This window comes from Suncus etruscus, chromosome 15 (genome assembly GCF_024139225.1).
Source record: "Suncus etruscus isolate mSunEtr1 chromosome 15, mSunEtr1.pri.cur, whole genome shotgun sequence".
NCBI lineage: Eukaryota > Metazoa > Chordata > Mammalia > Eulipotyphla > Soricidae > Suncus > Suncus etruscus.
In genome coordinates this window covers 5,657,870-5,685,523 of record NC_064862.1, presented here as the reverse complement: position 1 = coordinate 5,685,523, position 27,654 = coordinate 5,657,870, and the positions used below count along the sequence as shown (strand labels likewise).

General features: G+C 38.0%; 1 pseudogene; it reads left to right on the top strand.

Moving 5' to 3' along the window:
* On the top strand, positions 1–27,654 carry LOC126029405 (mortality factor 4-like protein 1; annotated as a pseudogene).

The following is a 27,654-nucleotide window of genomic DNA, read 5'->3' as shown; positions in this document are numbered from 1 at the left end:
ATGCAAGCACCATCACTTAAAGTAGGACCCAAGCCAAGCAGCACAAGTGAATGTGTAAGCAACACAGTCGTCAGTCACAGCAGCCTTAGTCGTGGCAATGCCAATAAGGGTAAAAAAAGAGAAGAGTTTTTTAAGGTACTTTTTAATATAACACTTTGATTTACCAAGTTACTCATAATACATTTGTCTTAGGAATTTAATATTCAAACACCAATCCCACCACCAGTATGATGTTCTTTCCACTAGTGTCCCAGTTAACCTTCCACCAGCCAGCTTACCCCCTTGTAAGCATAAAAATCTTCTTCATATTGTTTGTTACAACATAAATACAACAAAACATAGACTAATTAAGGTCAATTTGTTATAATTCTTGAATCTCTCAATAGTGTTAGTAAAATCATTGTCTAAATATTTAGTGGGCTGTGGTTGGTACTAGTTGAACCTTCTGTGTTATTGCTTAAATCACTGAGTTTGGTGGTCTTCTATGTAACTTTCCCTTTATGATTTGCTCTTCCCATATTTTCTCTTAATTATGGAAGTGATGGTGGCATAGCTTCAATAATTAACATAAAGAAAAATAAACACAAGTCATGTAAACTAGTAAGCAGTCTTAGTTATATTCTAATCAATGACAATTAGGCTAGATGCTACGTTAAACAAAATAAACACAAAATTTTCTAATAATTTTATGATAAAAATCTATCTAATATACAGTATCAACTAAGTGTAGTATTGACTAATGCTTACTATACTAAAAATTTAAGTATTTGTTGGTCTTATTGTTAGATATAGGGAGTAAGATTAAACAATTTGATGATTACTGCCTGAATTCTCAAATGATTGCATAATACTATAGTAATTCCATAATATCTACCACTTAGAATTCAGAGTCAATCTTGATTATTTGTTATCCTGTTTCTTCTATTTGATCTAGGCTGAAACTTGTGGAAGCAAAAACATAAAAGATCATCTTGATCTCTTTATGTCTTTAGATACTAATTACCATACTATCTATTTTATATTCCACAAATGAATATGATCATTCTACTACTTCTCTCCCTCTCACTTTTGCTAAGCATCATGCTCTCTCTATCCATATAAGCAAATTTAATAACTTCATTTTTTTAAACAACTGCATAGTATTTCATTGTGTAAGGTATATCATAGTTTCTTTATCCGCTCATCTGTTTTTGGACACATGGGTTGTTTCTAGATTCTAGTTATTGTGAGTAGTGTACTGAGATGAGCAGTAGGAACTTTGCCAGTAATAGAAGTTGGGGAGGAAGTGCAGTAAGGGTAGAGAAGGGATCACTATGACAATGATAGTTGGAAATGATCACTTGGGACAAGAACTGGGTGCTGAGGAGATAAAGTGATCTGCATAGTACCCATTCTGTATTGTATCTATTACAAACCACAGTGTCTAAAAGGAAACAAGTAAGAGAGTGAAAGAGAAGAAAATCAATATCTGTCACAGAGGAGAAAAGCAGGGAGGATAAGAAGAAAGAAACTGTGGACATTTGTGGCAGAAAATGTGCAATAGTGAAGGGTGTTTTATATTGTATGACTCAAATTCAATTATAAACAACTTTTAACTGTATATTTCACAGTGATTCAATAAAATAATTGATTTATAAAAAGTAATTTAAAAATAAAGAAAAAATAGAACACCAGAAGTGCACAAACACTTTCTCTTTCTGATCTTCATCTACAACAAAGATGATTTGAAATAAAGTAAGTACCTGGCACATGAAAAATGCTTGTAGTCACCTATCAGTAAAATAAATCAAAGCTTTAATAAAATCACTTCTCACATTTGAGAACAATTTGTATTTAAGAAGGCCTTTTTTAGCCTATAACCTTTTCTAAGAAGCAACAAGGGTTGTGGAGAAGAAGAAATTCTCTGACACTGGTGGTGAGAATGGAATAGAGTCAACTTATATTCAGAAAGTAGTATGGATATTTCTAAAATATTAAACAATAAATCTATCATATGGTTCAGAAAATCTGCTTATTGATATCTATCTAAATAACATAAAATAATGATTCAAAAAGATATTTATGCATGCTAATGTCCATTTAAACACCATTTACTTACACATATACTCATGCAATAAAATATTACCTAATTATAATAAGAAATGAGATCCACCCTGATCTGTTATTTCTTCCTATGTAACCCTTTTTACCCTCATTTCTTAACTCCTGAAAAAGCAGAATGCCTCCTTCCCCCCCCCACCGCCGCCGCCAACCAACTGATAGCTAGCTCTCAAAGCAAAAGGACAGCTTCCCAGTCTGCCTTGCCTGGGCCCAGGAAGAAGCTGTTGTTTCCGCTGCTGCTGATTTGCTCTTTGCAGACCTTTTTCTCCCACCTCTTTTCGCTGTGGACTGTTGCTAGATGCCGGATTTGGCTTTTGAAAGACCCTCAGTTCGAAGACATTTCCTGATCCCTACCTGCTGTGGGCCATTTTTTCAGACTCCACAAGACCATGTCACAGGCTGAAACTGTAATCTGAATTTTACCCTTACCAGACTATTTCAAAAGACTATTAAATAGGATATGTAATTTTCCTGTGTATATTTCTTCAGATGTATTTGCTTAATAACTGTATTTCCTTACCTAGATATAGTTTTCCCCATTTGTGTGTGTGTGTGTGTGTGTGTGTGTGTGTGTGTGTGTGTATGTGTGTTTGCTTAGTAGGAAATTCTAGTAGATCAGTTTCTCTTGGGGTCTGAGTTCAGGTTAGAACCAGATTATAGGGATTGTTTAGCTTGTTGTTTTTACTCCCCATATGTACCAGTAGTATTTGCGGCATTGTTCCTTTTCTTGCATAGGCACATTAAAGTGGGGAAATTTTAGATACAGAAAGAAGTTCTTATCTAAAAGGGACAGGAACTCATAAATTTTACATTACAGGGAAAACTTTCACCCAGAACATTTGTCATAAGAACTTGACTTAGGCTTCAGTTGATCAGATTTTGACAGGGTGTCATATAAACCCACCTTGTAGTAAGTTGGTACAGGGGTAGCATTAGGGCCTCTCCCAGTAGAAGTTTGATTCCTGGTCTGGTGCAGAAAACTGTGCTAATTCCCAAGACCAAAGTCACGGTTTGAGGAATGAATATCAAAAATCTGGAAATTGAGTTTCCATTTGATCTAGTTATATCACTCCTATACCTCAAAAATACAATTTAAAAATTCCTTCCTCACACCTATATTTATTGCAGCACTATTTACAATAGACTGGAAACAACCAAGATGCCCTTCAACAGATAAATGGCTAAAGAAACTGTGGTACATATACACAATAGAATATTATGCAGCCATCAGCAGAAATTAAGTCATGAAATTTTCCTATACATAAATGTACATGGAATCTATTATCTGAGTGAATAAATTAGAGAAAGAAAGAGACACAGGATAGTCTCACTCATTTACAGGATTTAAGAATGAGAGAGGCTATTCACCCAATGCCCATCAGACAAGGGGCTAATATCTAAGAGATATAAGGTACTGAAAGAACTTAACAAGAAAAAAAAATCTAACCCCATCAAATAATGGGGAGAATTAATGAACAGACAATTTCTCAAAGAAGAAATACAAATATCTAAAGGGCACAAGAAAAAGTGCTCCACATCACTAATCATCAGGGAGATGCAAATCAAAACTACAATGAGGCACCATCTCACACCACAGAGACTGGCACACATCACAAAGAACAAGAACTATCAGTGCTGGCGTGGATGTGGTGAGAAAGTAACTCTCGTTCACTGCTGTGGGAATGCCATCTAGCCCAACCCTTATGGAAAACAATGGGGGATTCTTCCAAAATCGGGAAATTGAGCTCCCATTTGATCCAGCTATTCCACTCCTAGGGATATGCCCTAGGAACTAAAAAATGCAATTCAAAAATCCCTTCCTCACACCTATATTTATTGCAGCGCTATCTACAATAGACAGACTCTGGGAACAACCAAGATGCCCTTCAACAGATGAATGGCTAAAGAAACTGTGGCACTTATGCACCTTGGAATATTATGCAGCCATCAGGAGAGAAGTCATAAAAATTTTCTATACATGATTATACATAAAATATATTATCTGAGTGAAATAAGTCAGAGGGAGAGAGAGACACTGAATAGTCTTACTTATCTATAGGCTTTAAGAAAAATAAAAGATATTGAAATAATTCCCAGAGATGAGGGTCGGAAGAACCAGATCAAGATATGAAGCTCACCACAAAGAGTACTGAGTGCAGTTAGAGAAATAACTACAGAGAACTATCATAACAAAATCAGTGAGTGAGGGGTGTAGAAAGCCTCTTCGAATACAGGCGGAATGTAGGGGAGGGAGGAGATTGGGCATTGCTGATGGGAAGGTTGCACTGGTGAATGGGGGTGTTTCTTTTTATGAATAAAGCCCAAGTAAATTCTTTTTTATAATCATGGTGTTTAAATATATCATTTTTTAAAAAAAGAAGCAAAAACTGATAAAGAGAAAAGCACCTCTTGTAGAAGCTTTCAGGTTAACCAGCCTTCTCCCTTAAATATGATGGGTTTGTTTTTTGTTTTGTTAGTTTTTACATATCAAAGACCACCTAGGCAGGAAGTTCTAGGTAGTTTCTTTATCTTAGTGTCCTCCACACCCCTCCACACCCACTGCATATGGGGGTGATCCTAACTTCCCACTAAAGTCCCTTTCTGCCTGATAGAGAGATCTAAGATTCTCATGAGCATCAGGAAATAATTTAGCAAAAAGAAATTATTCTCTACATTGTCTCCAGAGAGATTTCTAGATTTAATGAATATATAAATCATTTAACTTTGTTCAAAGTGCCTATTGGATTCACACAAGACAATGTCTTTTGATACTTTAGAAATTAGCTGTGCCCCAAATTTGGTAATGTAATTGGGCCTTTTACCCTGAACATTGGCATAATGATTTGGCTCAGGCCTCAGAAGAATGGGCATCGCCCACACACACCTGAACTATGGAAACAACCACAATTGTCTTCAACATTACCAGGATCCAAGCCTCTACCAGGGAAGACCTACCACTGCTTTGGCAGTGACTTACTCCAAAGAGTGCTCCCAACACCCAGACGACTCAGCAACAGTCTGCATGCAGGGCAGATCACTCTGCATTGAATGGTATGCTGAAACTAGAGGATGCTCCACATCAGCCTGACATCAATGAAAGAAATGCACAGAATCCAGAGTCTTTAAATATAAGTCTGATACCAACTATAGCTAAAGTGTGAAAAAGTTTCACCGGGACCTTGAGAATGACTGGAGTTGGACGGACTGGTTTGCCTGGAACCCAGAGTCTATCTTATGCCAATAAACTGAGGTGAGGCCTTTTTTAGTAATGAGGTCAAGAATTTTTTTCCATTTTCCCCATTTTTCTGGACCTATGCAAACAACGGCTCTTGCTACTATCACACCTTTACTTTTTTTTTTACTTTTATTCTTTAAGGAAAAAAAATACAACTTACTGAACTTAAAAACAATTGTAGTAGAATGCCTGTCTTGAATACAGGCGAGGGATGGGAAGGGGGTAATGTTACACTGCTGAAGGGGGGTGTTCTGGTTATGACTGTAACCCAAATATGATCATGTTACTTAAAAAATATATTTAAAAAAAAGAATGAATGAGGGAACTGGAAAACCTGTCTAGAGTACAGGTGGGGGGGGGTGGGATGGAAGGAGATTTGGGACATTGGTGGTGAGAATGTTGCAATGGAGATGGGGGGTGTTCTTTACATGACTGAAACCTAATCACAATCATATTTGTAATCAAGATGTTTAAATAAATAAAAATATTTTAAAAAAATAAAATAAAAACTGTGAAAAAAAAGAAAAGAAATTAGCTATGCCCTGAGATTGTGTAGCCTGATGGTCTTACCCCCAAATGCACCATCAATATGGCACTATTCCTTATTGCAAATGCATATTTAAAAATGGGAAAATTTTATGTATAGAAACAAACTCTTATCTACTAGGAATAAGAACCAATACATTTTTATAATATAGGGGTGCCTCCCACCCTGAACATGTGTCATGTGGACCAATTTAGACTCCATGTGATCAGACAGTGACTGTCCAATCTCAAGCCCTAGAGCCCAGACAGAATTGACAGAGTTCCCTGCAACAGCACCAAAAACCAAACTCCCCCTGGGAAATTCTTAATACTGCTCTAGCACCAACTTGTGCTAGTTTTGATATGGAAATGGCAACAATTTGATCAAAGAGCAGGCTGTCCTATCTAATCACCTAACAGTAAGGTAAGATAAAATCAGAAGATGAAATCAGAAGATCTGTGCAAAAAATAAGATTGCTAGTTGGACTTGGACATGACCCTTGGATCCCCCCTTATTTGGCAGTTGGATTTAAACATACCTTGGATATCCCCACTGTAAAGACTGTTCAACATGGATACTCCCCTGGACACACTCATTGAACACGCCCCCTTGTCATGCCAGTATAAAAGGAAATCTTGGACTGTTGAGGGGAGAAGGGTGGCCCAGAATAGTGACCAGAGCAGTGCCTGCTGGCTCGCGGGGGTGGTGGGAGAGGGGAACAGAAATAAAGCATCAGAGAAATGTTGCCTGCTTCTTTAAACCTACTCACTTTTCTTTCTTCCTTAAACTCGGGCCTCCCCTGACCACCTCTGGCCAGTGAATTTCCATCTAACTCTCTCTTACTGAAACAGCAGCAGAGGCAGGCCTCAGACACTAGGAGGCAGGAGAAATAAAATATATACTATTCTTTTCTCTGTCTCTGTCTCTCTGTCTCTCTGTCTCTGTCTCTGTCTCTCTGTCTCTCTTTCTCTCTCCCACTCTCCTTCCCTCTCTCAGTTGCTACAGCTGACCTGGGTTTGATTTGATTCTAGCATCCTGTTTAGTCTCCTGAGTCTGCCAAGAGTGATTCCTGAGTGCAGAGCCAGGAGAAACCCCTGAGCATCATCAAGGGTGGCTCATAATCAAATATATCTACATACATATTAATTGATAGGAGAAATGTCTAGTCATTTTTTATGTATATTTAAGAAACCTATGTCTTAGTGTAAACTGTAGAAATAAACATTTGATTTATTAAAAGAAATTAAGATTGCTAACTACAGAAGACTGACCTTGACACCATAATTGGGCAGAACTTATCCTGGGACCAAAAAGAAAGAACCTAGCGTAGGCTTCGGCCTAGGATTTGTACAATAACCAAGATATCTAATTCCAGAGGTCTGACTTTGACAATTGTAACAGGGCAGATCTTCTGGAAACATAATGAAGGACTCTATCCTAGGCTTGTCCTAGGAACTGTGCAAAAACCAAGACCATCAATTACAGAAGCCTGATTACAACAACAGTGATGGAACAGAACTGGTAGAACCATAAAGAAAGATGTTATCTCAGGCTTCATCATATGACTTGAGCAAATACCAAGATCTCTAGGTAGAGGCCTGATTTTATCAGCCACAACTGATCGAAAAATTTTCTGGCACCATAAAAATCCCTTGGGGTGTGAAAAGGAGCATGTACAGAGCTTGTAGTTATGCCCATGACAGTATGCTTCAGATGGAGAAACCCTGTATCTTTTAGGCCAAGGGACTTCCCTTTCTAATTTCCCCAATATTTACTGTGCCTATGCAAAAACAAAAACAAACACATGAAAAGCAAAACAAAATTAAAATAAACTTTGCCACTACCAGCCCTCCTTCCTTTTCTTTTTTTCTTCCTTTTTTTTCTTTCAGTCTGTGGTTATTATTTGGCTGTTGTATTTGTTGCTGTGGTGCTTTTTGGTGGCTGCTGATTTTGGCTACTTGTTTAATTTTTGTTTTAATTTTTGTTTTACCTATTGTTGATTTTTTATTTTGGGGGAGTTACTTTTTTTGTTTTGTTTTGTTTTTGTTATTATTTTCTTCTTTTTTTCCTTTCTTATTTTAAATTGATATTAATAACCTCTAGACGGACTCCTCCCGGTTTTCTGTTTGTTTGTTTGGTTTTTTGGGCCACACCCGAATGATGCTCAGGGGTTACTCCTGGCTAAGCACTCAGAAATTGCCCCTGGCTTGGGGGGACTATATGGGACACAAGAGGATTGAACCACGGTCGTTCCTTGGTTAGCACTTGCAAGGCAGACACCTTACCTCTAGCGCCACCTCACCGGCCCCGTTTGTTTTATTTTCTTTAATTTTGTTTTTTGGTTTTTGTTTTTGGTTTTTTTCTTTTTTTATTTTCTTTTTTTCTTTTTTTAAACAGAACCACATAAATTGAATCATCTTGTTCTACTTCATAAATTGAGGGAGGGAAATGGATGGTACCAGAATCAAACAGTTGTATGAACACTGAGTAGAAATAAAAAATGATCAGAATAAAAGCCAAACCCAAAGCTAATGACAACAGAATTGATACCCAACTTTCAACAAGCTATACAGAGAGGGGACCAGTTATACTAGCAGTCTGGGTGGCAAAAGAGAGGGATGGTGGGAGCAGAGTTGGAGGGAGGACAACACTGGTGGTGGGAATCCCCTCGATTCAATGTCGCTATGTACCTTAAATATTACTGTGAAATACATGCAATTCACATTGGTCACAATAAAGATTATTAAAAAAAAAAAGAAATTAGCTGTGCCTTTCTTTTATGGAAAAAGATACCTAGAAATTCTCTAAGAATCTTCCAGTGCCAACCCAGTTTTGACCATATGAAGACATTTAAGCTTAGAACAGTATATATGTTTAGAAATATAGCCTTAGCTAGAAGTCTGGGTTATTTTTTATTATTTCCTTTTGACATTTTTAATTATATAAATGTTCTAATGAGTTAAAAGAAAATGGGAAGCATTTTCTTAAAAAAAAAAAAAAAAAAGGTGAAAAAATCAGGAAGCAGGTGAACCCCTCCTCTGTTTTCTTAATCTGCTGGAGATTTCATTTACAAGTTTACATCGTTTTGTTTTTGTTTGTTTGTTTGTTTTTGTTTTTGGATCACACCCTACTGCGCCAGGGATTATTCCCAGCTATGAGCTCAGATATCACTCCTGACAGGCTCAGGGGACCCTATGGGATACTGGGATTCGAACCACCATCCTTCCACATGCAAGGCAAATGCCCTACCTCTATGCCATCTCTCTGCCCCCCATCTTTTTTTATTATTTTTTTATTGAGACCACAGTTAAAAGTTTACATCTTTTAAAGGAAAAATTAATTTCTCTTTCACAAGTTCCACTCACATTTTGTTGCTAATAAAACCAAGGATGTAAATACTATTAAGTACAAAACAGCCTGCTGCATAATTGTTTCAAAGCAATTACAGATTATATCGAGCCATCCATAGAGTAGAAACAGTTTTTTCCAAGACACCAACTCCCTGTACCTTGAAATTTTATTAGTCTAAGAATTTCATGCACCATATGTTAGAATATGAGACTAGCTGCAATTGAACAAACAACTTTCTGATATATAAGTGAATGATAACCTGATTTTAAATGTGTTTATCTACTGAGATAGTAACTATAATTTACAACATATATAAAACACCCCACTGTTACTCTTGTTGCACCTTTTGGCTAAAAGGGTGATGCAGGGAGATATGCTAATGACAATCGTCTTGGTTTTTACCAAGTCAGTAATAAAATTTGCATTTGATATTGTGCACAGTAAACTGGGTTATTAGCCTTGAAAATGAGTCTCATAAAATTTAAATATAGGCTTAAATCATGTTAACTGTCCTGTACGTTTTCTGAGAGACTTTAAAGCATTGTGTGTTGCCTCTGTAGTATAGGAAATGCAGATGGTTGTGTGCCTTCTAGGGGCTCCCCAAAAGGATGCAAATGAGAGCTTGAGAAAAGTAACCACTCTTGTGCTTCCCGCTTTGAGAATCCAGCTCAGGTCAAGTACTTGAAGAGCTAAGGCTCTTGGAAAAGAGACTTTCCAAAATCTATCTAAAGACTCTTACCAAAGTTTTCTAAGGGGTTTAAACTAAAGATCTAGTCAGATTTTTTTATCAGTCTCTGAGCAAAGATTGACTTTAGCAACAGACTTTGAAACTCTTGTGGCTTCACAATGTAGGAAAATTAACAGCTCTGAAATGCTACTAGTCATCTTTGAAGTGGAGATTGGGGTTGTATATTTTATGTGAAGAACCAACTGGTAGTTCTTTGTTCAGTAACTTTAAATTATTTTTTAAGTTTTGGTTTATTTTGGGTCCCATTTAATGATGCTCAGACATTACTCGTGGCTGGGGAACCCTGTGAGTTGGGATGCTAGGATAAAATCTGGGTCTTCCTCAAAAAAGGCATGCTTCCTACCAACTGTTCTTTTGCTTTGGTTCCTCGCCAGTAACTTTTAACTTCAATTAAAAGATTTAGTTACCTGCATTAAATCATAACCACTTACTATCATGAGATATTCACTGGAGAATGTAGAGACTTCAATTGTTGACTCATTGGTTGAATTTGACATGATGCTCTGGCACCTTGGGCAAATAGTACTTAAATAGACTTCTAGGGTATTGTGGCACAATGTCAAGATTACATCTCTAAACCCAAATTTAGACCCAAAATTATGGACTCCTTTTACCCAGTCAAAATATGACAAACTTCTTGAATGTAACTAACTGGACCAAGACTAACTCCCAAAAGTCATGGTGACTCTTTACTTTGAATTCCAAGATATTTTTAGAACTGACAGACTAATTAGTTTTGAAATTTTTTCATATTAAAATTCTTTTGCTTTTCAGATATCTCTGTGCTTCTATTCCTACCCAAGATCTTAAAAATCCCTTTTCTTTCTCCTAAATTAACTTTTCCACTTTTTTCAATAGTTCTCATTTTGCCCTGTAGAACTCCTGCCCCATAGATAATATGTTCACTTTAGCATTCACCTTCTTGATGAATTCTCACTCTGCTTTTCTTGTCAGACCCTGCCTTATCCAAGAGGATAGTGCTCTTCTTGTTATCAGTTCAATAAAAAGTTGATATTTCTCCCTCAGTTAATACACTACACAGACAATGGGAAGTTTTCATCCTTTAAACTTAGCAACACTCAACTATATGATAAATTTTTTTCTTAATGTGAAAATCCTGATGAAGTCACTGTCTATAGCACTCTTTCTTACCTGTCACTATCCATAAAAAGGAAGCACGCATCAGATGTGGCTTTTGGCTTTCCTGGTGCAGTGCCCAATTTTCCTCCCAAGAATTGTCTGCCAAAAGGCCCGTTTAGAGAAGTCAATCATTGACCCTTTGCGTGGATTACTGGCTACAATTCTGACATGGCTTTGACATTACATTTTCTCTTTTTTTTTAATTTGATTTTTGTCTCCTTTTCTACTATAGAAATTCGGCCCTAGCTTTTCTATACTCACAAAAGCTCCCCACTGGCTAGTTTATTTGTGACTCTTACTTCAAGTATAACCTGGCGCCAACAGCTTGCTTTTCTGAGTCTAGCTCTATGGTAGTAAACAATTATTTCCGTCCCTCCAAAAATCTATTTTCCAGCAACTACATTAATATCATAAACATCTCTCACAAAACCTGTCTCTCTCCTCCTGGTTTCTTGAAAAACCTGTTTTCTGCTTACCCAAAAAATCCTCCACCTCACTTTTTTGCCCAGCCCTCTAGCAGATTCTAGGGTTCGGTACCATTATGTTGCCCCGCCTGGCTATCCTCTGCCCTTTGTTTTCCCTGAAGACACCTTGCATACCAGAGTTTGTGCTTAAAATGTCATCAGCTGAACAGTAAAATGGGTCTCTCGTCTCATGGACGGGATCCCCATACAATGCATTTTGTGTGGTCTCAATTATTTTATATTTCATATTTGTCTGCTTTGTGATCCCGCTTTCTCCCTGTAAAGGTTCTCGGACCCTATGCTTAGGGACACAGCACGTCCATAGCACTTATCCATATAATTTACTGAATATTCTTCCTCCTCCTTTACACTTAAAACTTTTTTTTTTTTTTTGTGGTTTTTTTTGGGTCACACCCGGCAGTGCTCAGGGGTTATTCCTGGCTCCAGGCTCAGAAATTGCTCCTGGCAGGCACGGGGGACCATATGGGATGCCGGGATTCAAACCGATGACCTCCTGCATGAAAGGCAAACGCTTTACCCCCATGCTATCTCTCCGGCCCCTACACTTAAAACTTTTATGTTTAGTTTAATTTTTTTCTCCAAAGCCCATCAGAGACCTAACATTGCAGTATTGTGTTTGATGCAGCTTTAGGAAATTTAGAGATGCAATCATACACTAAAAGTTCACAAGCCTAGGGCTGAAGTGATACTGAACAGGGAAGTCAACCCGGCCTCCACCAACCTTGGTGGATGTTCTGCCCCTTAAGAAAGTCGTCACTACCTCGGCCCCACCAATAACTTGTATTACCTTGGCAGATGTCCCGCCCTTAAGGAAGTCGTCACTGCCCCTTCTCCCTCCCCCCTTCTTAGGGTATATAAGAATGAACTTAGAACGCCATGTGTCTTTGCCTCTGTCTTATTCTGGGCACGCATTGAACCTGACCGCTCTGGTCAGAAATAAAGGACTTACTGGAGCATTTGCTGGGGCCTCAGCCTCTTCATTTCTCTGCATGGGGCAGCTAGATTAGGACGTCCAGACCTTTAATTGGTGAGCCAGCCAGGAGTCCTCATCCTACCCGGAACAGAGCTGTGAATAGGCAGCCTGGTGAGTTCTGATGTGTGTGTGTGAATGCGCTTTGCTTCGTGTCTGTCTTAGTCTAAGATTATGTTGTATTCTGTGACCAGTGAGAAACAGACTGTGATGGCTTAGTGACTGAGGGTATGAGTTCCCTACTTGACATGGAAACCGAGTAGTAGCAGACTTTGTGACTGAGGGTTTGAGTCCCCTACTCAACGAGGAATCTGAGTAGTAGCGAGCTGACGAGCTCTGGTGCTATAGGTCACGACCCTGGAGGCGCCCCAGGGGATCACTAAGAACAGTGGGAAGACATTCCCAGGCTGCTGGGAGAGGTTGCCTGCCTGTGATTTGTGGAGCTCAAAAAAACTTGGTTGTTATTGGCATTGCCAATTGCAAATTAGCATGAAGCTAATTTGGGTTTAATCTGTATCATTCAATGTGTTTCCTAAGCCTAGCAGGAGTGATTCCTTGATTTCTGAGTGCAGAGCCAGGAGTGTGTAATAAAAAAAAAAAAATACACTCACTCCCATAGACTCACTATAATCTTTTTACCTCTTTAATTGTACATAATTTTTTGGTCCCTAAATAAAAATTATAGTTCAGAAAGTCTGTGGTTCAGTGGAGCAGTTGCAAGAAGTTAGACTCTCAGCAATCATTCAGTTCAAAGAGTTGTTGGCTTTTAGTATTGCACATATTAATATTCATAATAAATGAACAACATCAGCATCAATTCTAAATATTATAAATGCTATATAGTTTACTGATGTGTCCATAATGTAGATGGTAATTTATCTTTCAAGAATATAAATTGTATTAACATCGATTTAAAATACTATGTAGGTTTAAGATGTTTACTCTGACTATACATCTTTAGAACACTATGTAGGCTTCAGATGTTTACTCTGACTATACATCTTGACATATACCTGATCTCTCTTCTCATTAAGACATTTATTCCCTTGTTCTAATTTCCCTTTCTATCTTAACTTCTTGCTTAATATCTGTAGCTCAAAATAAATTACCTCATGAAAGAATTCCTTGTGGAGGTACGGTCTCAAGTGCTGATAAGGAAGTCTTGAGATCCCACTAGCAAGTCTCAGCCAACTGGGCCCTGGGTTAGTGCAAAGTCCTGAGGATGTGACGCTGCACAGATCCTTCAGAGCTGAAGATACCTGGGTGTCACCGTTTGTGCTTTGGAGCCTCTAGGGTTAACATGTGGTAAGATAATTTTTTAAATTTTTACTTTAAATTTCTTGAGTCACAATAATGATAATGACAGGGTTTAATGCATTAAAAACTTCATAAAACCCTTCTCCAGAATGTCAGCTTCCCTCCAACATTTCCCTTGCAGTGTCTCCCCCACACCACGACCACAGTACAATTTTCACCCTTTTCTCTCCTTTATGATGATATACTTCCTATTAAAGACCAGTTGTTAGGCCTCCCAGGAAAGGATAATCTGTGATGTGACCAAGACAGACCCCTGTGTGACAGACCACTGTGACTTCAGCCCCACCCAAAACTGGGACAAACAAGCCAGTACAGCAAAAAGACCGTGATCTCCACTCATTTCCATAGCCACACATTTTTCTTTTAATAGCCCCAGCACAACACTTAAAAAAATACCACACAGGGGCCGGGCGGTGGCGCTGGAGGTAAGGTAAGCCTTACCTGCGCTAGCCTAGGAGACGGACCGCGGTTCGATCCCCCGGCGTCCCATATGGTCCCCCAAGCCAGGAGCGACTTCTGAGCGCATAGCCAGGAGTAACCCCTGAGCGTCACCGGGTGTGGCCCAAAAACCAAAAACAAAAACAAAACAAAAAAAAAAATACCACACTGCAAAGGCCACAATGGAGAAACAATGCATAAACCCACCATAATTAAAGAATGAAGAGGGTACTCTAAGGATCCAATAAGTACTGGCCACCAATATAGACTCTCTGACAAGGACTTGAGAGAGAAAATGTAGAGGATGTTCAAAGAACTCAAATAACCATGGAACAAATTGAATAAACTACAAATAATACTTAAAAAATATGAGTGTAGAAATGAGAAAATTCAGAAAAAAATGTCAGAACTTAAAAAAAATTTAGGCAAAATGAAAAACTCACTTGGAAGGCCTCACCAGCAGAGCAATAGCTGCTGAGGACAGAATCAGTGAACTGGAAGATGAGCTGCATAACAACTCTATACAACATAAAGAGGATGGAAAGAGCCTTAAAATACATGATCAGATGATGGAAAAATATTCAAAGAATGTGAAAAGATTAAAATAGAAGTCTAGGATAAACTAAATAGAAACAACATAAAAATTATTGGAGTCCCAGAGGCCCAGAAAAAAAAATCCCCATGAAAAATCAACAATCAAGGGCATCATTGCAGAGAAACTCCAAGAACTAAAGAATACATGTACCCAACACCTCTATCACATTGCCTCCCTCTCTACCTCCCCAAAATAAAATAAAATAAAATAGCTATTATCTAATAATTTCTGTGTAGATTTACCACTGGTCATAGTAGTTCTCACAAATTTGAATCACTGGGAGCTTTTAATAATCTGCAAACTCAGGTCATACCCAGTAGCATAACAAAATATCTCAAAGTGGCATGAAAAATGTGCAAGTGAGGGGTCAGAGAGTCATACATGGGTCAATAGACTGTGAGTTTGCTTTTTATGCAGGAGACCCAGACTTGATCTCAGACAGTGTCTGGCGAAAAAAGAACCTCAATGTGATTAGGAACATAATAGAAGGGGTAGACACATGACTTAAAAGCTCTGAACTCAGTTAAATACCAGGATCCAGCCTTCAGTTATATACTTGGAGCTCCCCAGCACTGCCTGTGGATCCTCAATGCTGGGTCCAATACAGTCATATTCTCTAACCCATCCACTGAACCACAAACCCCACTGACTGTGAATCACTAGGAATGGTAGCTGACCCCTAAACAACTCTTGGGAGCACCCCCCCAATAAAAGATCTTATAAGTCAATAAAGAAACTAGCTATCCAACAAGAATAACGACAAAATTGTTGGGAAATTCTCAGTAAAGGAAAACAGGATTCCTAATATGTATATGAAAAAAATACTCAACCACACTAAAAAGTGAGAAACAATGTGTTAAAACCATTGGGTGCATCACTTCATGCCAGTCAAATGGGCAGAATGCTATCAAAGATATGAAATTATGAAAATCTTATTTTTAAGTGGGAAGGAAATTACCTAAAATCACTTTAAAGAAAAATAGACAATATAAGTTAAAGAGAGTATCTCTAATACCCTATTACTAAAGTTTATCCTAGAAAAATAATCAATCATGGCAGGAGCTGTGTTCAAGAAAATTCAAAGAATTACTGTTTATAATAGTAAAAGAAACTGGGAACAGGGACCAGAAAAATAGTACAATGGGTTGTAGCACATGCTTGCACAAAGGAGCACAGAGAATTCAACCCCTGACACCTCATGGTCCCCAAAGCATCTGAGAATGACCCCTGAGAAGCCCGTAAACACTGCTGGGTGTGAAACAAACCAACCAAGAGAAATCTGCAGAAAGCTGAACTGTCAACTTGAAAAAATAATTATATGAATTGTATTATATTCAAATTGTAAGCATTGCATACAGTCAACCTCATTATTTAATGGTCCCCAATATTGCAAATAGTCCCCCTCACAGGCACCACCAAGTTGAAATCCAAAATCCAAAATATTTAATAAACAAACATGTCATTTCTTAAACTGTATTGTGGGTATATAGTCATTAAATTAACTTTTTAACTTTAAAAATAAGAGCACATGTAACCACATGCTGTACTCCCAGAATACCACGTAAAAGAAACCCAATTAAAAGCACTTTAACGCACCTCCTAATCAAAATAATGAAAACCATAGGAAATCAACAAGATCAAAATGTAAATTACATTCAAAAAAGCATCCTTAAGATTTAAAGATCACAAGCAATTCTTCAGAAGTAAAGGCAATGGTGAGATATAGTGAGGGAAAAAACTCCTCCAAAATATACAAGGCACTGACAGAACTTTACAAAAAAAAATCCAATTCCATCAAAAAATGGGGAGAAGAAATAAACAGACACTTTGACAAAGAAGAAATACAAATGGCCAAAAGACACATGAAAAAATGCTCCACATCACTAATCGTCAGGGAGATGCAAATCAAAACAACGATGAGATAACACCTCACACCACAGAGAATGGCACACATCACAAAGAAAGAATAAACAGTGTTGGCGGGGATGTGGAGAGAAAGGAACTCTTATCCATTGCTGGTGGGAATGCCGCTTTATGGAAAGCGATTTGGAGATTCCTCCAAAAGCTGGAAATCGAGCTCCCATATGACCCAGCTATACCACTCCTAGGAATATACCCTAGGAACACAAAAATACAATACAAAAACCCCTTCCTTACACCTATATTCATTGCAGCACTATTTACCATAGCAAGACTCTGGAAACAACCAAGATGCCCTTCAACAGACGAATGGCTAAAGAAACTGTGGTACATATACACAATGGATATTATGCAGCTGTCAGGAGAGATGAAGTCATGAAATTATCCTATACATGGATGTACACAGAATCTATTATGCTGAGTGAAATATGTCAGAGAGAGAGAGAGAAAGATGCAGAATGGTTTCACTCATCTATGGGTTTTAAGAAAAATGAAAGACATTCTTGCAATAATAATTTTCAGACACAAAAGAGAAAAGAGCTGGAAGTTCCAGCTCACCTCAGGAAGCTCACCACAAAGAGTGATGACTTTAGTTAGAGAAATAACTACATTTTGAACTGTCCTAATAATGAGAATGTATGAGGGAAATGGAAAGCCTGTTTAGAGTACAGGCAGGGGTCGGGTGGGGAGGAGGGAGACTTGGGACATTGGTGATGGGAATGTTGCACTGGTGATGGGTGGTGTTCTTTACATGACTGAAACCCAAACACAATCATGTATGTAATCAAGGTGTTTAAATAAAATTAAAAAAAGAGATTAAATGGTGGCTGAGATGATGATGATGATTTTTTTTTTTTTTTTTTTTGGTTTTTGGGCCAAACCCAGTGACACCAGGGATTATTCCTGCTATGCACTCAGAATCGTTCCTGGTTTGGGAGACCATATAGGACGCCAGGGGATTGAAACGCAGTTCGACCTAGGTTAGCACATGCAAGGCAAATGCCCTACCGCTTGCACCAACGCTCCAGCAATAATTGAGATTTTTAATCTGAAAGATCCATTTATGGCTTGAATTTCCAAGGGCTGCATTTTAATTTTAAAAAAAATGTTCACAATGATTTTTCCATCAATCTTTTTAAATGATTGAAATAATAAATTCTATTCCATTGGCTATCTAACCAAAACACCCATTATTTTCTTCCTACTGTTTAAGAAAAACCCAACTGTTATCTTTGAAAGCATTCAGCAAGAGAAGAAAATATTCTTTCCTGTGTAAGACATGTTAACCCACTCAAAGCCAAGAACAAAATCTTTACAGTGTAATAAGGAAGACTATTTCTCTTCATTTCTACTCTTCATTTGTCTATTAAAAAGAACCTAGTCTTACTGAAAAAGTGATCTACAGCTTCAGTGGAAATAAACAAAGTGAATAAAGATTATCATGTGAAATGTCTTTACAGAAAATAAATTAAAAAAAAAGAAATTAATGTTTCACAGATACTTCACCCACCAGACTTTATTTAGGTTTAAAGGAAGGAGTCTGGCTATTGTAAATAGTGCTGCGATGAATATAGGAGTGAGGAAGAGATTTTTGTATTTCATTTTTGTGTTCCTAGGGTATATCCCTACAAGTAGTATACTGAATCGTATGGAAGCTCAATTTCCAGGTTTTTGAGGCATATCTATATTGTTTTCCATAAAGGCTTGACTAGATGGCATTCCCACCAACAGTGAATAAGTTCCTTTCTCCCCACATTCCCACCAGCACTGATTGTTCTTTCTTTGTAATGTGTGCCAATCTCTGTGGCATGAGATGGTACCTTATTGTTGCTTTGATTTGCATCTCCCTGATAATTAGTGATGTGTAGCAATTTTTATGTGTTTTTTGGTCATTCATATTTCTTCTTTGAGAAATTGTCTGTTCATTTCTTCTCCTTATTTTTTGGATGGGGTTAGATTTTTTTCCTTGTTAAGTCCTGTCAGTAATTTGTATATCCAGATATTAGCCTCTTGTCTGATGGGTATTGATTAAATAGTTTCTTCCAATCTGTGGGTGGCTTTTGTATCCTAGGCACTATTTCCTTTGAGATGCAGAAGTTTCTCAGCTTAATATAGTCCCATCTGTTTATCTCTGTTTCCACTTGTATGGAGAGTGCTGTTTCTGCCTTGAAGATGCCTTTCATCTCAATGTCATGGAGTGTTTTAACTACATGTTGTTAAATATACCTTATGGTTTCGAGTGTGATATCCAGGTCTTTAATCCATTTGGATTTGACCTTTGTGCATGGTGTTAGATGGAGATCTGTGTTTGCTTTTTTGCAAGCCCCTGACCAGTTGCTCCAACACCACTTGAGGAAGTTTTTCTTGCTCCATTTTGCACAGCCAGGAGTAATCCCTGAGCATCACCGGGTGTGGCCCAAAAGATATATACATATATATAAACACATATATATAATATATATATTCAGTTTTTTAACTCCGAAAATAAAATACCTTGGAATCAACTTAGCTAAAGAGGTGAAAGACCTATCCAGGGGCTGGCAACCTTTAAGACATAAAGAGCCACTCGGACTTGTTTCTGAAGGAAAAAAAATCCTGGGAGCTGCAAAACCATCGCGATATTTAAAACAAACATAGCACTGCATACTTTGTTTCTTATCTTAATGCTATATGCAGTTAGCTGTTGATCTGAAGAACTTTTTCACTTAACAATGTAAAACATATATTTGTGCAAATTAATAGCCAATTAAAATATTTAAGTGATACTGCTTCCCGTCCCCAGCCCCCTGCTATAGGCTCTGCTGTCAGAGACACAGCAAAGCTTCAAAAGAGTCACATGAGACTCTGGAGCTGCAGGTTGCAACCCCTGAAAGAAAACTACAAAACACTGTTTCAAAAATAAAGGAGAACTTGAGAAAATGGGAAGATACCCTGCTCATGAATTGGATTAACATTAAAATGGAAATACTTCCCAAAGCATTATACAGATTTAATGTAATTCCTGTAAGAATATTCGTGACATATTTTCTGTTTTGTTTTGCTTTTGCTTGTTTTGGGGTCACACCCAGTGGTGCTCAAGAGTTACTCTGGCTCTTCACTCATAAATCACTCCTGGAAGGCTCAGGGGACAATATGTGATGCTGGGGATTGAACCCAGTCTGCCTCATAAAAAGCAAACATCCTATCGCTCCGGCCAACTCATGACATATGTTAAAGAAATAGACCAAATATTTCTAAAATTCATATGGAACAATAAGTTTCCATAAATTGATAAAGCACTTCTTGAGAGAAAGAATGTGGATTACATCACTTTGTCCAACTTCAAACTGTACTATAAAGTGGTAGTAAATAAAGCACCATGATATTAGAATAAATATAGGCCCTCTTACCAATAGAACAGATTTGAATATCCTGAGACATATTCTTGAGTTTATGACCAATTAATTTTTGATAAGGGAGCAAAAAACATAAAGTGTAGCAAGGAAAGCCTCTACAACAAGTGTTGTTGGAATAAATGTTACCTAAAAGCCAATCAAATGAATTTGGACCTCTTAACACCATGCGCAAAAGTCATGTCAAAATGAATGAGAGATGTTGATATTATACTGTAAACCAATAGATGAAACCATAAAAGGAAATATATTCAGAACTCTTCATGACATAAAAGCTGAAGGCATATTCAAAGATGAAACACCACTGACCAAGTGGAAACAAAGCTAGACAAATGGGACTACATTAAACAGCATTCAAGCAGGACCCAAAGCCAAAATTCCAGGTAGGTGAGCAAGTGCTATATGTTTCTATGGGTCTTTTTTTTATGAAGCAAAGTGAGTAAATTTTTCCATGAAGGACAAACAAGTGAGATATTTCATATGTTACAGTACTTTAAATAAAAATTGGGATGAGGTCTGTGGAGAAGTCCACCCTGCTGTGTGATTGCTGACTGGGAGGAGCTGAGGGGACCTGTTGGCTTTGTGTGTTTCTCTTCTCTGATCTCCAGAAGCTCTCCTTAGAGAGCTCCCCCCCAAAAAAACCTGTCTCCTGGAGGCCCCAGAAGAGTACAGCCGCTCAGCTTTGCTTTGCGGCCACATGCTCGTTCTAACTAATGAACCCCACCACAACATGCAGAAAAAAATCACAATACAAGCATGACAATGGTGAAGCTTAGCAGGCAAACGCACCATTCACAGAGAATGAAAATGATAGCTCTGATGACCGAAAAAATACCAACCATCTGATTAACCTCTCAGATAAGGAGTTTAGAATAGAAATATGAAAGATCCTCATGGAAATCAAAGAAAACATAGCTCTAGCTGAATAGAACACAAAGACAGAAATCAGAAAACTCCAAACTAAAATAACAGATCTGAAAAACACGGTAGCTCAACTGAAAAACTCAGTGGACAGCCTCTCCAGCAGGGTAACAGCAGCTGAGGACAGAATCAGTAAACTGGAAGATCAACTGCAGAACAACTCCATACAGCAGAAGAGATTGGGGAAAAAAAACCTTAAGACAAACGATCAGACAAAGGAAAAAGTACTCAAGGAATGTGAACAGATGAAAATTGAAGTCTTTGATAAACTCAACAGAAACAATGTAAGAATCATTGGAGTCCCAGAGGTCCAGGAAGAAGATCCCCAGGAAGAATCAATAGTCAAAAACATCACAGAGAAACTCCCAGAGCTAAAGACTGCATTCAATCAAATCCTGCATGCCGAAGAGTACCAGCTAGAAGAGACCAGAAGAAAAACACCATAAAGCACATCCTAGTCACAATGATGAATCTAACAGATAGAGATAGAATATTGAAAGCAGCAAGATCAAAAAGAGAAATTACATTCAAAGAAGCATCCTTAAGACTTACAGCAGACATGTGACAAGAAACTCTCAAGGCCAGAAGACAGTGGTGGGATATTGTGATAAGACTGAATGAGGGGCTGGAGAGATAGCATGGAGGTAAAAGCATTTGCCTTGCATGCAGAAGGTTGGTGGTTCGAATCCCAGCATCCCATATGGTCCCCCGAGCCTGCCAGTAGTGATTTCTGAGCATAGAGCCAGGAATAACCCCTGAGCGTGGCCGGGTGTGACCCAAAAGCCAAAATAAATAAACAAACAAACAAACAAAAAAAGACTGAATGAAATGGAGGCTTAACCTAGAATACTGCACCCAGCCCATCTCACGTTCAGGTTTGAAGGAAGGATACATAGCTTCACTGAAAAGCGACAGCTCAAAAACTTCACAGACACAAAATCAGCCTTAAAGATAAACTGAAAGGTCTACTTTAAAACAAGACAGACTAACAAATACATCAAACTTATACACTAAGATGACATTAAATCCTATGACAATGATCTCCCTCAATGTCCATGGACTAAATGCACCAATTAAGAGACAAAGTGTGGCTAAATGAATAAAAGGTGAACCCAACTGCCTTCAAGAAAGACACCTGAATAGACAGAACAAACACAGACTCAAAATCAAAGGCTGGAGGAAAATCACCCAAGCAAGCAAAACACTTACAAAAGCTGGAGTGGCCATATTATTTGATGACATTAACTTTAGACTCAGAAAAGTTGTAAGGGACAAAGATGGACAAAAATGGACAAAGATGGGCAAAGGGATATGAGCAACAGGAAGAAATCAGACTACTAAACATAAATGCACCCAATGAGAGACCAGAAAATTATCTATTGACCAATTTGGAAGAGGATATCAATAATAACTTAATAATTGTGGAAGACCTCAATACAGCCCTGTCAACACTTTATAGGTCAACCAGACTGAAACCCAACAAAATTATACAAGCCCTGAAAAGTGAAATGGAAGAAAGAGGCCTAGTCAATATATGTATGACACTCCATCCCCATAACCTGATTATACATTCTTCTCCAATGTACATGAGACATTCTCCAGTATAGACCATATGCTGGCACATAAAACATAACTCCATAAAAACAAGAGAATAGAAATTTTGCAAGCTACCTTTGCTGACCACAAGGCTCTGAAATTAGATGTGAACTACAGAGAGGCACAGAAGAAAAACGTTAACAACTGGAAATTAAACAGCCTGCTACTGAACAACCAATGGGTCCAAGATCAAATCAAAGAGGAGATCAAAATGTTCCTTGGAAACAAATGACAATGAAGACACAAACTATCAGAATTTATGGGACACAACAAAAGTGGTACTGAAAGGAAATTTTATAGCTTTGCAAACACACATTAGGAAGGAAGAAGGGGCATATCTGAACAGCTTAATGACACAGCTTATAAAATTAGAAAATTATCAACAAAAGAAACCAAAAATAGGGAGACAGAAGGAAATAACAAAGCTTAGAGCAAAAAACAATGATGCGGAAACAAACAAACAAACACACAAAAAAAAACAATCCAAAAGATCAACAAAAGTAGAAGTTGATTTTTTGAGAAAAAAAAAAAAAGATTGATAGAGCATTGGCAAAACTCACAAAAAAAGAAAGAAAAACTTGATAACCCTTATTAGAAATGAAAGGAGGGGATCACTACAGATATTGAAGAGTTTCAAAGGATAATCAGAGACTACTTTGAGAAACTCTATACCACTAAACAGAGAACCTAGAAGAAATGGATAAATTCTTGGACTCTTATAACCTTCCATGGTTGAGTAAGGAGGATGTAGCATAACTAAACACCCCCATCAGTATTGAGAAAATTACAACGGTAATCAAATATCTGCCCAAAAAGAAAAACCTAGGCTCAGATAGATTTACTAATGAATTCTTTCAAACCTCTCAAGAGGAACTACTACCAATCCTGGCCAGGCTCTTTCATGAAACTGAAAAAAACAGAAACACTTTTAAACAGCTTTTATGAAGCCAAAATTAACGTGATACCTAAAGTAGACAGAGAAGCTGTCAAAAAAAAAGAAAATTAGGGCCCGGAGAGATAGCACAGCGGTGTTTGCCTTGCAAGCAGCTGATCTAGGACCAAAGGTGGTTGGTTTGAATCCCGGTGTCCCATATGGTCCCCCGTGCCTGCCAGGAGCTATTTCTGAGCAGATAGCCAGGAGTAACCCCTGAGCAATGCCGGGTGTGGCCCAAAAACCAAAAACAAAACAAAACAAAAAAAGAAAATTACAGACCAATATCTTTGATGAACACAGATGTAAAGATCCTCAAAAAATACTGGTAATTAGGATCCAAGGCCTCATCAAGAAGATCATTCACTACAATCAAGTAGGTTTCATCCCAGGAATTCAAGGATGGTATAACATCCATAAATCTATCAACATAATACACAACATCAACAACAACAAAAAAATAAAAATCACATAATCATACCAATAGACGCAGAGAAAGCATTGGATAAGGTGTAACACACATTCTTGATAAAAACTCTCAGCAAGATGGGAACAAAAGAAACCTTTCTCAATATAGTTAAGGCCTTCTACCACAAGCCAATGGCAAATATTATCCTCAATGGAGAAACACTAAAAGCATCCCCTCTGAATTCTGGTACAAGACAAGGCTGTCTGCTCTCACCAATCCTCTTCAACATGGAAGTACTTGCTATAGCAATTAGGCAATAAAAAGATATCAAAGAAATCCAGATAGGAAAGGAATAAGTCAAGCTCTCACTCTTTGCAGATGACATGATAATCTACCTAGAAAACCCTAAAGACTCTACCAAAAATCTTCTAGAAACAATAGATTCATATATCAAGGTGGCAGGCTACAAAATTAATACAGAGAAATCAATGGCCTTTATATATACCAATAATGATAGGGAAGAATTAGACATTAGTAAAACAACCCATTCACATTAGTGCCACACAAACTCAAATATCTTGGAGTCAACTTGACCAAAGACCTGAAGGACCTATACAAAGAAAACTATAAAACCCTGCTCCAAGAAATAAAAGAGGACACACAAAAATGGAAGCACATACCCTGTTTATGGATTGGCAAGATTAACATAATTAAAATGGCAATACTCCCCAAGGCATTATACAGATTTAATGCGATTCTTATAAAGATACCCATGATATTCTTCAAAGAAGTGGATCAAACACTTGTGAAATTCATTTGGAACAATAAACACCCTCAAATAGCTAAAGCAATCCTTGGGAAAAGGAATATGGAAGGCATTACTTTCCCCAACTTTAAACTGTATTACAAAATAATAGTTATCAAAACAGCATGGTATTGGAATAAAGACACACCCTCAGATCAGTGAAGTAGGCTTGAGTACTCAGAGAATACAATCATCTAACTTTTGATAAAGGAGCAAGAACTCCTAAATGGAGCAAGGAAAGCCTCTTCAACAAGTGGTGTTGGCACAACTGGCTAGTCACTTGTAAAACAGAGAACGTAGACCCCCATCTAACATCATGTACAAATGGATTAAAGACTTTGATATCAGACCTGATATCATAAGGTATATAGAACAACACGTTGGTAAAACACTCCATGACATTGAGACTAAAGGCATCTTCAAGGAGGATACTGCAATCTCCAAACAAGTGGAAGCAGAGATAAACAGATGGGAATATATCAAGATCAGAAGCTTCTGCACCTCAAAGGAAACAGTGCCCAGGATACAAGAGCCACCCACCAACCGAGTGGGAGAAATTATTCACCAAATATCTATCAGATAAGGGGCTAATATCCAAAATATACAAGACACTGACAGAACTTTACAAGAAAAAAATTTAATCCCATCAAAAAATGGAGAGAAGAAATGAACAGACACTTTGACAAAGAAGAAATACAAATGGCCAAAAGGTACATAAAAAAATATTCCACATCACTAGTCATCAGGGAGGTGCAAATCAAAACAACTATGAGGTACCATCTCACGCACATCACAAAGAATGAGAATAAGCAGTGCCGGCGGTGATGTGGAGAGAAAGGAACTTTTATCCACTGCTGATGGGAGTGCCATCCACTCCAACCTTTTTGGAAAGCTATATTGAGATTCCTCCAAAAACTGGAACTTGAGCTACCATATGATTCAGCTATACCACTCCTAGGAATATACCCTAGGAACACAAAAATACAATACAAAAATCCCTTCCCTTCCCCACACCTATATTCATTGCAGAGCTATTTACAATAGCCAGATTCTGGAAACAACCAAGATGTGCTTCAACAGATGAATGGCTAAAGAAACTTGTGGTACATATACACAATGGAATATTATGCAACCCTCAGGGGAGATGAAGTCATGAAATTTTCCTATACATGGATGTACATGGAATCTATTACGCTGAGTGAAATAAGTCAGAGGGAGAGAGATAGATGCAGAATTGTCTCATTCATCTAAGAAAAATGATAGGCATTCTTTCAATAATTTTCAGACAAAAGAAAGGAGGGCTAGAAGTTCCAGCCCACTACATGAAGCTTACCACAAAGAGTGGTGAGTGCCGTTAGAGAAATAACTACATTGAGAATTATCATAACAATGTGAATGAACTAGGGACATAGAAAGCCTGTCTAGAGTACAGGCGGGTGTGGCGTGGGGAAGAGGGAGATTTGGGACATTGGTGATGGGAATGTTGCACTGGAGAAGGGGGGTATTCTTTACATGACTGAAACCCAACCACTATCATGTTTGTAATCAAGGTATTTAAATATAGATATTAAAAAATAATAGGGGCCGGGCAGTGGCACTGAAGGTAAGGTGCCTGCCTTGCCTGCGCTAGCCTTGGACGGACCGCGGTTCGATCCCCCGGTGTCCCATATGGTCCCCCAAGCCAGGAGCAACTTCTGAGCACATAGCCAGGAGTAACCCCTGAGCGTTACCGGGTGTGGCCCAAACCCCCCCCCAAAAAAAAATTTGGGATTAATTGAGCAGGGTGCTCAAATATGTGGACACCAATCTGCAAAATAAAAAAGAAAAGAAAAGAAAAGAAAAAGGCAAGAACTTATAAAAAGCTATCAGGAGCAGTACGCAGAAGGGAAGTTGAGAGGGGCTGGCCCAGGAAAGAAGACATCTGGACTCCAACAGAAAAATGTTTAAGTGAAAAACAATAAAAAGCAAACTGAAAGTTCCTAGGAATGGAGATGATGGCAGTACCAGTGAGACACTTCAGCCTTTTTATAAGAATATTGCCCAATTAGATCCTATAGATGAAAATGAGAAAACTTTTATGAACAGAGTTGAAGCTAAAGTAAAAATTTCTGAAGAACTAAAATGATGACTGGTTGATAACTGGGATCTAATTACTCAACAGAAACAGCCCTACTATCTCCCAGCCAAAAAAAAAATGTATGGATTCAGGGGCTGGAGCAATAGCATAGAGATAGGGCATTTGTGATGCATCCAGCCAGCCTGCTATGGGCCTGAATTTGATTCCTTGCATTCCATGTGGTACTTGAGACTGCCAGGAGTTATTTCCGAGAGCAGAGCCAAGAGTAACCCCTAAGTGCAGATGAGTATGGCCAAAACAAAACAAAACAAAAACAAATAAATAATTTTAATTCCCAAATTCTAGAAAATTATAGAAAATATGCAAATTACAAGAAATCTCATGAAAATGCAGATATTAAGGAGTATGCTGTCAATGAAGTGTGGCAGGGATAAAAGAGTACTTCAATGTGATACCGGGCACTCAGTTTCTGTACAAATTTGAGAGACTACAGTATGCTGAAATCCTGGCAGACCATACTGATGCCTCATGTCCCAGGTGTATGGCTTCCCACACCTGCTAAGATTGTAAGAATTGGAATAATTGGAATAATTCTGAATATAAAGAGCCTTGCTTTATTATTGAATCATCTTCATGATTTTCTACAGTACTTGATAAAGAATTCTGCAACTCTGTGTAGTGCCAGCAATTATGAATAG